This window comes from Calonectris borealis, chromosome Z, assembly GCF_964195595.1.
Source record: "Calonectris borealis chromosome Z, bCalBor7.hap1.2, whole genome shotgun sequence".
Taxonomy (NCBI): domain Eukaryota; kingdom Metazoa; phylum Chordata; class Aves; order Procellariiformes; family Procellariidae; genus Calonectris; species Calonectris borealis.
In genome coordinates this window covers 53985022-53998698 of record NC_134352.1, presented here as the reverse complement: position 1 = coordinate 53998698, position 13677 = coordinate 53985022, and the positions used below count along the sequence as shown (strand labels likewise).

At 37.5% G+C, this 13677-nt stretch overlaps 1 protein-coding gene across 1 annotated transcript in view; it reads right to left on the bottom strand.

Annotated features, from left to right (window-relative positions):
- PTPRD (protein tyrosine phosphatase receptor type D) overlaps nt 1-13677 on the bottom strand; it is a 1348716-nt gene that overhangs the window by 890450 nt on the left and 444589 nt on the right. The window contains exon 5 of the mRNA XM_075138097.1: nt 3155-3198. The gene's annotated coding sequence lies outside the window, so the exon portion shown is untranslated. The remainder of the gene's footprint in view (nt 1-3154; nt 3199-13677) is intronic.

Below are 13677 nucleotides of genomic sequence, written 5' to 3'. Positions count from 1 at the left end.
ACTGAGACTGGAAAAGAAAAAAACAATTTGGCTGCCTGATCTACCACATCAGAATGCCCAGGCAAAATTCTTCACTGCAGGAAAATAATATTGTTGTTTATATTGAGTAATGTAAAATGTTTATCTCTTTGGCAGAGGCAAAATGCCATATTTTGTTTATGTACAATTATCTACTGATAACTGTATTAGTACTAATTTGGCTGTAATACACAAAAAGGATTAGAAATGTTAACAAATTCTATTTAGTTAAGGAACACATAATATATAAAATAATAAAAGAATCCAGAAATCTATTAGCAGAATACTGGAAAACTTTCTGCTATATGCAGACTGAACTGAAAAATATTTTTAGAGATCTAGATTGGTTTTATTATAAGAAAGTACATTTTTTATCATTACAATAAGTAGGATAAACTTTTGAATAGACCAACAATTAGAAAATGTCCAGTATCTACAAACTTTGAAACTTGAAGCCATTTACAACAATAAACAAAATAATTTTAAAATTAAAAATGTACCTGCTTCCAGACACTGTTACTTAGATATTTTTCAAAGATATACATTCCCTGTTAATCAAGTTTTAATGGAGTTTCATATTAGTCTGACTGATAAAGCAAATATTCAAAGTAGGTGTTAAACATTTGTCATTTGACAGGACAGAGCAGGACCAGTTAAAAGCTAAATTTCAGCTCCCACATTTTTATTTCTCCAGAAAAAGACATGGTTTGGTTTTTGAATCCTGTTCTCCCATATTCTAAAGCTGTTCTTTTTTTAAGCATCCTTGCTATGTTTAAAGACTTAAGACTTTAATTAAAATTATTTTTATTTTGTTAAGGTGCTTTGCAGTTAAGTGCAGTCCAGAATTAACCTGATGAACTACAATTTTGTGAAGTTTATCATACGACTTCTGCTGACATAATGTTAGCTTAACTCTGTAATCTGAACTTTGTGTGAAAACATATTTATTCTAATGACACCTCTGCTGGCATGAAATAGTAATCTGCAAATTAGTGAACCTATTTTTACCTACCAATAGCAGTAGATGAGACACTTAGGGACATGGTTTAGTGGTGGACTTGGCAGTTTTAGGTTAACGGTTGCACTCGATGATCTTAAGGGTCTTTTCTAACCTAAATGGTTCTATGATTCAGTTCTATGATTCTATGAATACAACTGTAGTAGTTATCTGCAATGGATAAAAGGTAGTAACTATTCTACTGTATTTTGAATCAAAATACTGGTTTTAGGACATAACACTCACATTTTCCTGTTCACTATCCCTTTTCCCTCCTAGTTTGCCAGAATTGTCTTGCCAGTATTACTTGCAAGCATATGCATCCATAAAGTCTTCTGTCTGAAAATATCTTCATTTAGGAAAAGATCAGTTATCCTACTGACATCTAAATGTGTGTTCAGACTCTGCTTATGAGTGATCTCATGTTTACAACATAATAACTTTAAGGAAAGAAAACTGCATTTTCCCTTCTTGGCCTGCTTCCTTCTGTTAGAACTTTATCTCTGCCCATCTAGTGAAAATATCTTGAGGCATTATCAGGATACAACTGTGAACAGAAAAGCATAGCAAAGAATAGCTTCAGAACAAAAAGTCATTCATGAATAGAGTAATTTCTCAGTAGGCCTGAAAACAACATGCCTCCAAAACTGAAGGGTTTATGCCAAATGTCTCTTAGAGTGCCCTGCAAATGTAACTGCAAGCATAGTATATTCTCACAAAACACATCAAAGGAAGGAAAAAATGAAGCTCATTAATTGAGGTAATAAAGATTTATGTTCAAGCAGTGAGGTGATGAAAATTAATACCACTCTGCTGAATGGAATGGAACTGTGACAATTGAAATGAATTAAAGATATACCTCAAGTGATTTCAGTGGCTGTAGGAGATTGCTTTTATATTTGGGGAAAGGAAAAATGAAAGAATCTCTCAGGAGCCAGGCACAGATGATCTACTCCCAGTATTGCTCCTACCTTCAACCCGTTGCATATTTTTTTTGTGTGCAGTGAAACAAGATTCATATTCCTGGCTAGAGAACTATTGTTTCTTTAGGGACTCGTATTAGTCTTTGATCTAAAATCCAAGTCCTAAACTCATCAAACCAAAGGTAAAATTCCAAGTGTGTTCATGTTCTCTTTTATAACTGCAGGATTATAGTAACTTTACTTTTTCCACTCAAACACACTTCGTGATATCTTTAAATAGAAATAAAGATTAGCAGCCAGCATTGTAAAGTAAAATCATACTACTTAGAAATCAATATTATTTACATTGCATTAATTTTGCTGTTGAAAAAGAGCATGACAACTTCTTGACTCAGCAGAGACTTGACATAACAAAGACTTTGCTGCTAGTCATTCCCTCAATACCAACCAGTTAACAGATACTGTTCATTTCTGCTCAAGTTATGTCAGTGTCACTGGCATTTGAACCTGCTGTTATTGGGATAAAGCAAAACAATACAAAATGGGGACATGAAAAATGCTTCAATTTTAAAGTTCATCAAGTATGTTATTTGAGAGAGAGACATAAATTGTATATTAGTCTTTTGTAATTATTTTCAATAAAAAGCAACTTTCCAAGCACTACAGAGAAGATAGATACTTCAGGCATAAAGAAAGGAAAAAGTCCAGTGATTAATAGGTAGCTAAACACATAAAAATAATTTTCCATATGGTCTTTACATACGGAAGATGTACATCAATGAAAAGACACTGATAATGTACTTTATCACTTTCTTTGTTTCTTTGTTTTGTAACAATAGTTCATCTTCCTTCGGGTTGCTTTTCTAAAGGAAAGTTACCTGAAGCAACAAAAACACCTATGAATTTTTCTATTGATAAAATTTTAAGAGATCATGAGAAACATAACTGCTTAAATATTTGATACTAATTTACTAAAACTGTTCATGTTTAAGTTCAATGCACTCAAAAGAATATTACTTAAGTAAAGCTCCTGCTGAAATCAAGGTCAAGTCTAAATAAACAGTGTAGGACTTGGTAAGTAGGACTCAGTGGGAGTGGCTTACTATTTTTAAAATTCATGGATAATGGATTCATTTCATTGAAACTCAAGATAGAGTATCCAGTTGTTATTGTTATAATGAAAAAAATATCAAGGACAAGGAATTTTTTAACTTACTCTTCTCCGAGGTACATCCTGTTGTTGTGTCTCAGGATAGAGATCTAAAAAAATAAAAAAACATTTGATATTACTCGTAGTAATAGTCATTGTCAAATACCATGGTTTCATGCATACACAGATATATGTTTGTTGATAGGAATAGTCAGAAAGAATTATGACTCATAACCATTGCAATATTCGATACATACCTGAAAAGAACAATTAGCAATGAAAGTGCTAATTGCAGTTCTTTCTTTTCTCTTTTTAAATGTATCTGATATTTCTGAATTTTCTTACAAGTCTTATTATGAATTTCAAATCATATCAGATAACATTTTAATTGCAATTTTCATAATTGAATGTTTAAATGTCATAAGTAAAAGTCTAAAATTATGCAGAATTCAATATTTGTACTATGGGTCACCATTTGCAAATATACACCTTTGTAATTCTTTCAGGCTTGAATCAGTTTACAGATTTTAATGACATTTAAAGACCAACTAAAATAAAAATTCTATAATGTAAAGCACTTAAATGCACTGTTTGCAAGATGGTATAAAACATTCTATTAAATATTATGAATTGCCTCAGGTTTTTTTTAAGATATTTTTGGAAAGGTAGGACTCAAGTAATAATAATTAGATAATAATAACGAAGGTAGTCTGTCAACATTAACTTCAGTGTTCCTACATCTGAGTCCTTGATATTGTTGCAACAAAACTATTCATACGTAGAATTTTGATATGCCATGGTTGAACTCTGCAATATCTCATAATAAAGAATGAAAGCTTAATCAGATTGATTTGAGAATTAGCACTTTATTCACAAGTGATTTGACCGTATGTAATATCTATATTAATATTTCTAATGTGCACTTCTTAAAATCTTCATGTATTGAAGAGGGAAATGTTCAAAAGCTCTATTCATCTATTTTACTCACCCCTTTTTCTGTCGGTACAGGTATATATGCACCCCTAGCATGAAACCTATATACACATCGTTCACATAAGTATTCCAAATTCTTCTATTTAGAAAAACTTAAGATTGCTATAAGTGTGAAATTTTAAGGGCTGCAAGGTCTAAGAATAACAACAGCTATTATGAGAAGGCTGAAATCTACCATATCAGTGCATAAAGATCTTGGATTTAGCCCTGCGATAATTAGAAATGCTGACTCTTAAGTGCCTAAACAGGAGAAGATTGATTGCTTCCACGAAGGATATTTCGTTTTAGGGGGACAGAGGAAGAAATTTATTTTAAGCAATTTGACTGTATAAATAATGAATACTTGAAACTGATTTGGGATCAAGACTTTTCAAGTATATTATTGGGAATACGGACAAGTGGGCAGAAAGTAGATAAAAGTAAAAATTGCAATAAGGATTTACATCAGAAATAACAAATGGTCAGTTCACGGCATGACTGACTACAAGGCTTATTACTGCTCTATACATGCAGCTGTTGGCATAAACAGTCATTGACAATTCCAGTTCTTCTGCCAAAAAAAAAAAACCACCAAAAAACCCAACAAAAGCAAGCAAGCAAGCAAGCAAACAAAAAAATGAAAAATAACCAGATCTAACCAAGCGCTCAGAATGCACAATTTCAGTCTGTGTTCATGCTAGTCAGGTTTTGAATTCATTTACTTCAGAAGCTGAATTACACTCCTGTGAGTTATTCACACTTTTAAACTTTGCAAGGTTAAAGTTGTAATTAGCAGTGACCTTAATGTAAATTATTACTTTCCCCCTTTTGAACCTAATGGAATAAGCTAGACACTCTAAAAACCTTCTACAGCTCACCTTTAAGAGCAGTGACTGATATTGTCACTTGTCAGATTTGTTGAAAAATTTCAAGTGGGATTTACTGATTAATATCTATATGGAGGGCATGAGAAAGAATACATCATATTTTGCAAGGATTCTTTAACTGAGTTTCAAAGGCGGGGGGGGGCGTACCTTTGAAGTGAAAGGAAAGGCTACTGAATTCTTTAGATTCAATAACCCATGCACTTATTTTAAGTTAAGAATCTGTAAGGATCAGTGAAAGCACATAGAACTATTTTAAAGTGTCCAATTCATAGCATCTTTAAAAAATAAATTAGAAGAAGGCAAGAGGTTATTTCACATGGCAAATGCTTAACTTCAGGATGTCATTCTCAGGATAATAAATATGCAATAGAGCACCAAGCACTTATTCTGGAATACAGGCAAACCAGTCACGTCCTGTGGTGGCACACCAAGGTGATGTCTGTTTGGCAGTGAAGTGACACATTTCCTCATGGAACAGTTACTCTTTTCTGCCACCCTTCCTAACACACTCCTCAAAATACCAACTTTTCTATCGTGTTCCTTCATCATTTGAAATCAGAGGTATTGGACAATAGTACTTCCAGATAACTTAGTAATTGTCTTCCAATAATAGCCCAACCTTCTCTCTCCCATGTCAGTTTTCCTAGACCTGAAGCTGAATTATCTTTTACCTGAAGGAGTAATGTTTACAAGATTTCCAGAAATAAAGAGTTATCTTCAAGACGAGTGACAGGAACCAAAAAAATGAGTTATGCACCGAACCTAAACAGAGATCAAAGATGTGTTCTGAGCTTTTATTGATCATTTAAGAAAACAAACAGGTTTCTTGGCAGCAACTGAGTGACCTGTGTGATATTTGGCCAGTGTGAATTATTTCCTTCTTACCTTATTTACATTAGTATCAATTGAAAATAAGATCTCTGAAGTTGGTATGTTACAATGATGAAAGTAAGCACAGAAATTACAAGATTTCACACTGGAATGGTACAGTGACTTTCTTCACTCATAAAAGTCCAAAGGATACTTTAAGACAATACATATTTGAGCAAAGAAATAAAAATTTGCATGAATATGACCTATACCAATGGGCAAAAAATAGCTTAACCTTTTGCGATGCTTTCAAATGGTTTATGGTAACCTCTGATTGATGAATTTCAACTTCACTTGCTTGACTTTTGGGGAGCTTTGTGAAGGAAGGCTGAGGGGGGCTGTCCATCCGCTTCATACTTGAACAGAAAATAATCTTCCCACCCACTTCATCTGATCAAGCATTAAACTGTGATTGAACTACTTCATACTTCTGCTGCTTTCATGATGTGTGGAACCAGAAAAAAAGACATAGCAGCTTTGTTCTTCAAAGAACTCTCAGTATTTTTGATGATCAATGTATTTGTGGTAAGAAAAAATATTTTCTTTGCATAGTAGACTTGTCATGCTCCAAACTCATGTTCCTTACTCATCATATGTCCATGATGTGTATGATGTAGAAAAAGAAAAAGCTATTCTGAAAAGTATATTGCTGTCCCCAGGCATAGTTTTGTCTGGGTTTGTCTTATGCCTTTTCTTTATTATGTTATTAAAGATGGATAAGTCCTAAGATTTTTGAAAGGTATTTCAGTACGTTAAAGATAGATGTAGATTTGCCAAAACACTTAATCATCTAAGTCTCATCAATGTGATTCCTAAAAGCACCTGTGTAGGTTAGGTGTTCAGGTGCTTTTCCAAGCATGCTAATTCCTTTGAAAATACAGTCTGCAAGCCTTATCTTAGAGTTTAAAATTAAAGGGGTGTTGCCATGACTAGACAGATGTTAATGACATCAACAGCTATTCTGAGATTTATTATGGAGGCGTCTTAATCAAGAGCATCTGATTCTTCTTTTGGGACTAGGACTGATGGGAGACGTATGGTCTCAGCTATTGCAGTTCTGATGATGTGTGTGTGAATATTGCTTCCATGGATATAAAGCCACTGATTAAACATAAGCTTTATTTACGGAATGACATTTCTTAATAAAGTTGCAGCTGGAGGCCTTTTAAACTAGATCTGACTGTTATATACTTACTTGTGCCAACTGTGAAGTGTCAGTCAGTAGTATGAAATATTTACTATCTGAGGCAAACAGTGATGAAATAGAAAAAAAAAAAAAAATCAAAATGAAACTTCTCTTGAAAGTACACTCAATTACTGTCAAAAGACTTAAAGTATTTAACCTGTAATATATGAATATTTGCCTCATATTGATTTGTTAGGAATTTCAAGCTAAGAAAATGTGTGGTATTTCAGTTTGTTGGTTGCCTTCAAGGATCTTCTTTGCAAAGACCAGCTAGCTAGGGAATACCTAATTCCTTGCAATGGCTTGTCAATTATAGGTAAATACATACATTGGAAAAGCAAGAGGGTTCAGAATAGGGGCAGCAAACTAAAGAGTTATTTTGTGTACCAAAATCTTTCTACAAGGGGAGAATGAAGTGGTATCAACAGACAAAATGCACAGCTTATAAACACCTGCATAATGAAAATAAATAAAAAAGCATTCTCCAAGACATGGGTCTATAAACATATTATTAATTCACAGCAGAGGAAAAAAAAAGGAAAATATATTCAAAATGCTGTCTCGGGATACCATCCAGAAATCCTCATTTTATCACGGTTAATTTCATATTTGTGTAAGTGACTTTCCTTATATAACACAAGACACAGGAGAGCAGAATTTGATTTCTTAAATACTGCCTAGCTGGATGTAGAATTAAGACTGAAATGAATCGCTTTTAGTCACAACATAATAATCTCCAAAATCCTCTTCATATGTTACCACTAAATGATAATTTTTAAATATTAATAGATCTTTGGAAGCACAGAAGATGCATGATCTTTCTTTTCCTACTTAACTACCTATTATGTAACACAAATATTTAACATTCAGTCAAAGGTATTACATCTTTAGTTTTGTATCAGAATAAGAAAGCTGGATAAAATACTGACTGTTTACCATTTTTACACTTATAAAAAGAGAAAACCACTGGCAAGTCTTGGGAATACCCTGACTTAAGTTTATAGGCACAAAAAAGTATCCCTGAGACCCATTTAGACAAGATTTGAATGACTGTTTTGTAGTATAAAATAAACAACAACATAAGTTGCATTCAGTATCTTTGTTCTCTGATTTGACTTTAAAGTCTTGACTTTAACTCCAAAGAGTGTTTGAATTCCTTGTCTTCTACCTCAGCAACATTGCAAAATTGTTCATTGTCTAATTCCAACATTTTCTATTATTATCAGGTCCATAAGAAAGTTATTAGTATTTTCATTCACTAGCTTCATTAGTAGAATTTTCCAGAAATTTAATCCTGTTTTGCTATTTCAGCATAAATTTGAACACATAGGCCTCAAAATCGATAGTCCAGAAGTGAGTAAGCCCACTGGAGCATGGAGATTGGGCCCAAATCACTGAGATTATTTACTTTTCTTACAGTTTGTGAAGAGTTTCTTAACCGTAAAGGGGCAGAAAATTTAAGCAATCGTGAATGTTTCAAATCCAGAACACTTATTCTTAAAGAAGATGTAAAATTTTCTGCACGACCATGCTATACTTGACTCCCATTCTACTCTTATACATATGATAGAGAGGTATTCTTAATCATTATACTGATAATGACCTAATAAATGCAATAGCTCTTCATCATATACACATTACATCATACTCCTAAAAACGTATCTTAACATTATTCTTTCAAAATCACTGCAGGACTCTCTACTGCCAAAGACAGTAGTTACATTAATGTGCAATGACAGCAGTGTCAGAATTATGCCCAGACTGATTCATATTTGTTCGTAAAAGAGTATCAGAACCTCTGATAGGGGTAAAGGGTCAGAATCTGTGTAAGTGATATGTATTAGTTCTGGCAGCTGAATTGCACCTGTGAGTGATAAAATGGTAATTGCACCATATTATCAGCCTGCCTCACTGACATTAAACGTGTCACACCACTATACCATCACATGGATGGAAAGGTAATATTTGTCTTTAATTTCTTTTTAATTTTTACCAGAGAAAATATCTTCTGTGCAAGACATGTAACATAAAATACTAAAGGAGGAATATTTCTACAGGTATCATACTAATATGATACTACAGGTATCATACTAATATGGGACTTCAACTTTCCGGATGTCTGCTGGAAATACCACACGGCAGAGAGGAAACAGTCGAGGAGGTTCCTGGAGTGTGTGGAGGATAACTTCCTGACGCAGCTGGTAAGCGAGCCCACTAGGGGAGGTGCCTCGCTTGACCTGCTGTTCACGAACAGAGAAGGGCTGGTGGGAGATGTGGTGGTCGGAGACCGGCTTGGGCTTAGCGACCATGAAATGGTAGAATTTTCGATACTTGGTGAACTAAAGAGGGGGGCCAGCAAAACCGCTACCATGGACTTCCGGAGGGCGGACTTTGGCCTGCTCAGGACACTGGTCGAGAGGGTCCCTTGGGAGACAGTCCTGAAGGGCAAAGGGGTCCAGGAAGGCTGGACGTTCTTCAGGAAGGAAGTCTTAAAGGCACAGGAGCGGGCTGTCCCCATGTGCCGCAAGAAGAACAGGCGGGGAAGGCGACCAGCCTGGCTGAACGGGGAGCTCTGGCTGGGACTCAGGAAAAAAAGGAGAGTTTATCACCTTTGGAAGAAGGGTCAGGCAACTCAGGAAGAGTACAGGGATCGCGTTAGGTCGTGCAGAGAGGAAATTAGAAAGGCAAAAGCCCGGCTAGAACTCAACCTGGCCACTGTCATGAGAGACAACAAAAAATGCTTTTACAAGTATATTAATGACAAAAGGAGAGCCAAGGAGAATCTCCATCCTCTATTGGATGTGGGGGGGAACATTGCCACCAAGGACGAGGAAAAGGCTGAGGTACTCAACGCCTTCTTTGCCTCAGTCTTTAGTAGTCAGAGTGGTTATCCTCAGGGTACTCAGCCCCCCGAGCTGGAAGACAGGGACGACGAGCAGGATAAATCCCCCATAATTCAAGAGGATGAAGTTCATGACCTGCTATGCCACCTGGACGTTCACAAGTCTATGGGGCCGGATGAGATCCACCCGAGGGTACTGAGGGAGCTGGCGGAGGAGCTTGCTGAGCCGCTCTCCATCATTTACCAGCAGTCCTGGTTAACTGGGAAGGTCCCGGATGACTGGAGGCTCGCCAATGTGACTCCCATCTATAAGAAGGGCCGGAGGGAGGATCCGGGGAACTACAGACCGGTCAGCCTGACCTCGGTGCCGGGGAAGATCATGGAGGGGTTGGTTTTGAGGACGCTCACGAGCCATGTCCGGGACAACCAGGGGATCAGGCCCAGCGAGCACGGGTTCATGGAAGGCAGGTCCTGCTTGACCAACCTGATCTCCTTCTATGAACAGTTGACCCGCCTAGTGGATGAGGGAAAGGCAGTGGATGTGGTCTACTTGGACTTCAGTAAGGCCTTTGACACTGTCTCCCACAGCATTCTCCTAGAGAAGCTGGCGGCTCACGGCCTAGACAGGTACACTCTTCGCTGGGTAAAAAACTGGCTGGACGGCCAAGCCCAGAGAGTTGTGGTGAACGGAGTTAAATCCAGTTGGCGGCTGGTCATGAGCGGTGTTCCCCAGGGCTCAGTACTGGGGCCGGTCCTGTTCAATATCTTCATCAATGATCTGGATGAGGGGATCGAGTGCTCCCTCAGTAAGTTTGCAGACAACACCAAGTTGGGCGGGAGTGTTGATCTGCTCAAGGGTAGGAAGGGTCTGCAGAGGGACCTGGACAGGCTGGATCGATGGGCCGAGGCCAACTGTATGAGATTCAACAAGGCCAAGTGCCGGGTCCTGCACTTCGGCCACAAGGACCCCATGCAACGCTACAGGCTTGGGGAAGAGTGGCTGGAAAGCTGCCCAGAGGAAAAGGACCTGGGGGTGCTGGTCGACAGCCGGCTGAACATGAGCCGGCAGTGTGCTCAGGTGGCTAAGAAGGCCAACGGCATCCTGACCTGTATCAGGAATAGTGTGGCCAGCAGGAGCAGGGAGGTGATCGTGCCCCTGTACTCGGCACTGGTGAGGCCGCACCTCAAATACTGTGTTCAGTTTTGGGCCCCTCACTACAAGAAGGACATGGAGGTGCCGGAGCGTGTCCAGAGGAGGGCAACGAAGCTGGTGAAGGGCCTGGAGCACAAGCCTTATGAGGAATGGCTGAGGGAACTGGGACTGTTTAGCCTGAAGAAGAGGAGGCTCAGGGGAGACCTCATCGCGCTCTACAACTACCTGAAAGGAGGTTGTAGCGAGGTGGGTGTTGGTCTCTTCTGCCAAGTAACTAGCGATAGGACAAGAGGAAATGGCCTCAAGTTGCGCCAAGGGAGGTTTAGATCGAACATTAGGAAAAATTTCTTTACTGAAAGAGTGGTCAGGCCTTGGAACAGGCTGCCCAGGGAAGTGGTGGAGTCACCATCCCTGGAGGTATTTAAAAGACGCGTAGATGAGGCCCTTAGGGACATGGTGTAGTGGGCATGGTGGTGTTGGGTTGACGGTTGGACACAATGATCTTAGAGGTCTTTTCCAACCTGTATGATTCTATGATTCTATGATTCTATGATTCTAATATCTATACATCTGCTTTATTATTTTTTTCTCTCTTAGATTTATTTTGTGTTTTATCTTTATGTAAAACTGCTGTGTAGTCTTCTCAACAAAAACATGAGCAACACAGGGAGCGCTGTTCATCACTAAACAAATTCAAGATATGTGATTTGTCCTCTCTTTCATCATGGTAAACTTATTGCTAACTTCTGCTACAGTGACTTAGCGACCTTCACAGCATCACGTCAAACCTTTAAGCACCTCTGTTTTCATGTCTGGATCACAGGTAATCACGTCTCCAAGAAGAGTTGCACAACACACTAACTTTTAGCGTAGGACTAGCATCAATATCGCCAGGTACCATCTGTTATCATCTCAGCTTGTCTATCTCACTTTTCATTTTTCTGGAAACTGTCCCCAGTAAATAATCAACCCTACCAAAGGGAATTTTGTTTATTAGTACTAAAACTTACAAAAAAAAAAAAAAAGATTATGACAATGGCCAGTGTGTAAATGTTCTCATATTCCCTTAAGTCTTACCATTTCTGCACATTTAGAGATACTCCAATTACTTCATTTCTGCTAGGCATGTCCTTGTGTTTACATCACTCTGTTCTCTCAAAAAAAATCTCACTGAAAGTTTTATTTTCATCCTCCTCTCCTCTTCCCCTTCTCTCCAGACAGTCTCAACAATTTAGATTTTCTGTCTCTCTCCAGCCTCTCAGCTTTAGTAAAACAGCTATATAACTACGTAATATCTTCATCACTAAAAGCATGGCCTTTTTTTATAATCATGTTTTTTGTAAAGTGGCTTATTTACATCTACTGTTTTTCCATTAACCCCGAATATCTTGACAGGAATTATCTCATCAACTAGTTTGGACTCTTTATTTGTAACTCTCCTGGCAATGTGCAACACATTAAAAAGCTTTTCCGGCTGTGCAGTTATCTTATCTGTTTCTAGTTTTAGCATTATTTCCTTCTGAGGAAGTATTTCAGAGGCAGCAGCCTCAGTCCTCTAAAGGAAATGGAATTTTCTACCCCATCTCTTGGCTGCAAATGCTTTCCTTCCTGCAGAATTGTAGATTGAAGGTGATAACTTTCAAGGGATGTTTTTTCTCAATCTGAATGAATCTTGACGTACCATTAATATCAGTGGAATAAGAAGTTTGTATTGTTTGACACAGCATATCCAAAGGACAGGGAGGAACCCCTTGAAGATGAAATAAAGGTAATTCTTTATGTTAATGAATCAAAAAAGAAAATCTGTTAAGAAACTTTTTTACTTGAAGGAGCATACAGTAAAGAACTGACCAAAAAGCTTGCTTCACCAAGCATGTAAGTGGTGATATAAGTAAACGACAAGGGGACAAAAGAGCTGCTAAAATACCTCAACATCACCACATAATAACATCATGCTTCAAGGAAAAGAGTACCTTCTTACCAATGCTTGCTTTTCATGTTACATCATTCTGTAAAACCACTCCTTAAGAGATGCTGTGTTTCTGAGCCAGCACACTGACTTTGAGTTCAGGGTTTGTGCAGAACACAACTTACGAGATCCAAAAGGACATTGGTGCTGAAGGAAGTAAACTGATGACACTTCCTGCAGAGTTAGCTTTATTCTGATCCTATAATGTAGTGGACTTTCTTCCAAAGAGGATCTTCTTTTGGCTTGGAACTAGTAAGTGGAATTCTAATGATTTACACATCAGTGTTGCAAATTCTAATAATTTACACATTAATGTAAAAAATAGCACAATAATAGTGTCATTTTCCCTCTCCCCAACGTTAAAAAAGGAGGAAAAGGCATATATGTTAACCCTAGTATTTTGGACAGTTTCCAGTTTGGATAATTGCATTCTGTCTACTAACAATTCTCCTGCAGTTTCAATTAGATACAATGTTCTTTTTCACTGTCCTGAGCTTTTGTGCAGTATTGCTCTTTGCTGTTTAACAGCTGCCACATTTCACTGGGGAGGTGCTTGCATTTTAGTATTTAATGAGATGAGCCTTATAACAGGGCTTTCAATTAGCTGCACTGTGACTTTTAAACTGCAATCTGTATCAGAAAAATTAGATGCTGCGGGAGTGTAGAATTTCTCAGAAAATGTTCAGATAACTTAGGAAAGAGTCAAATGT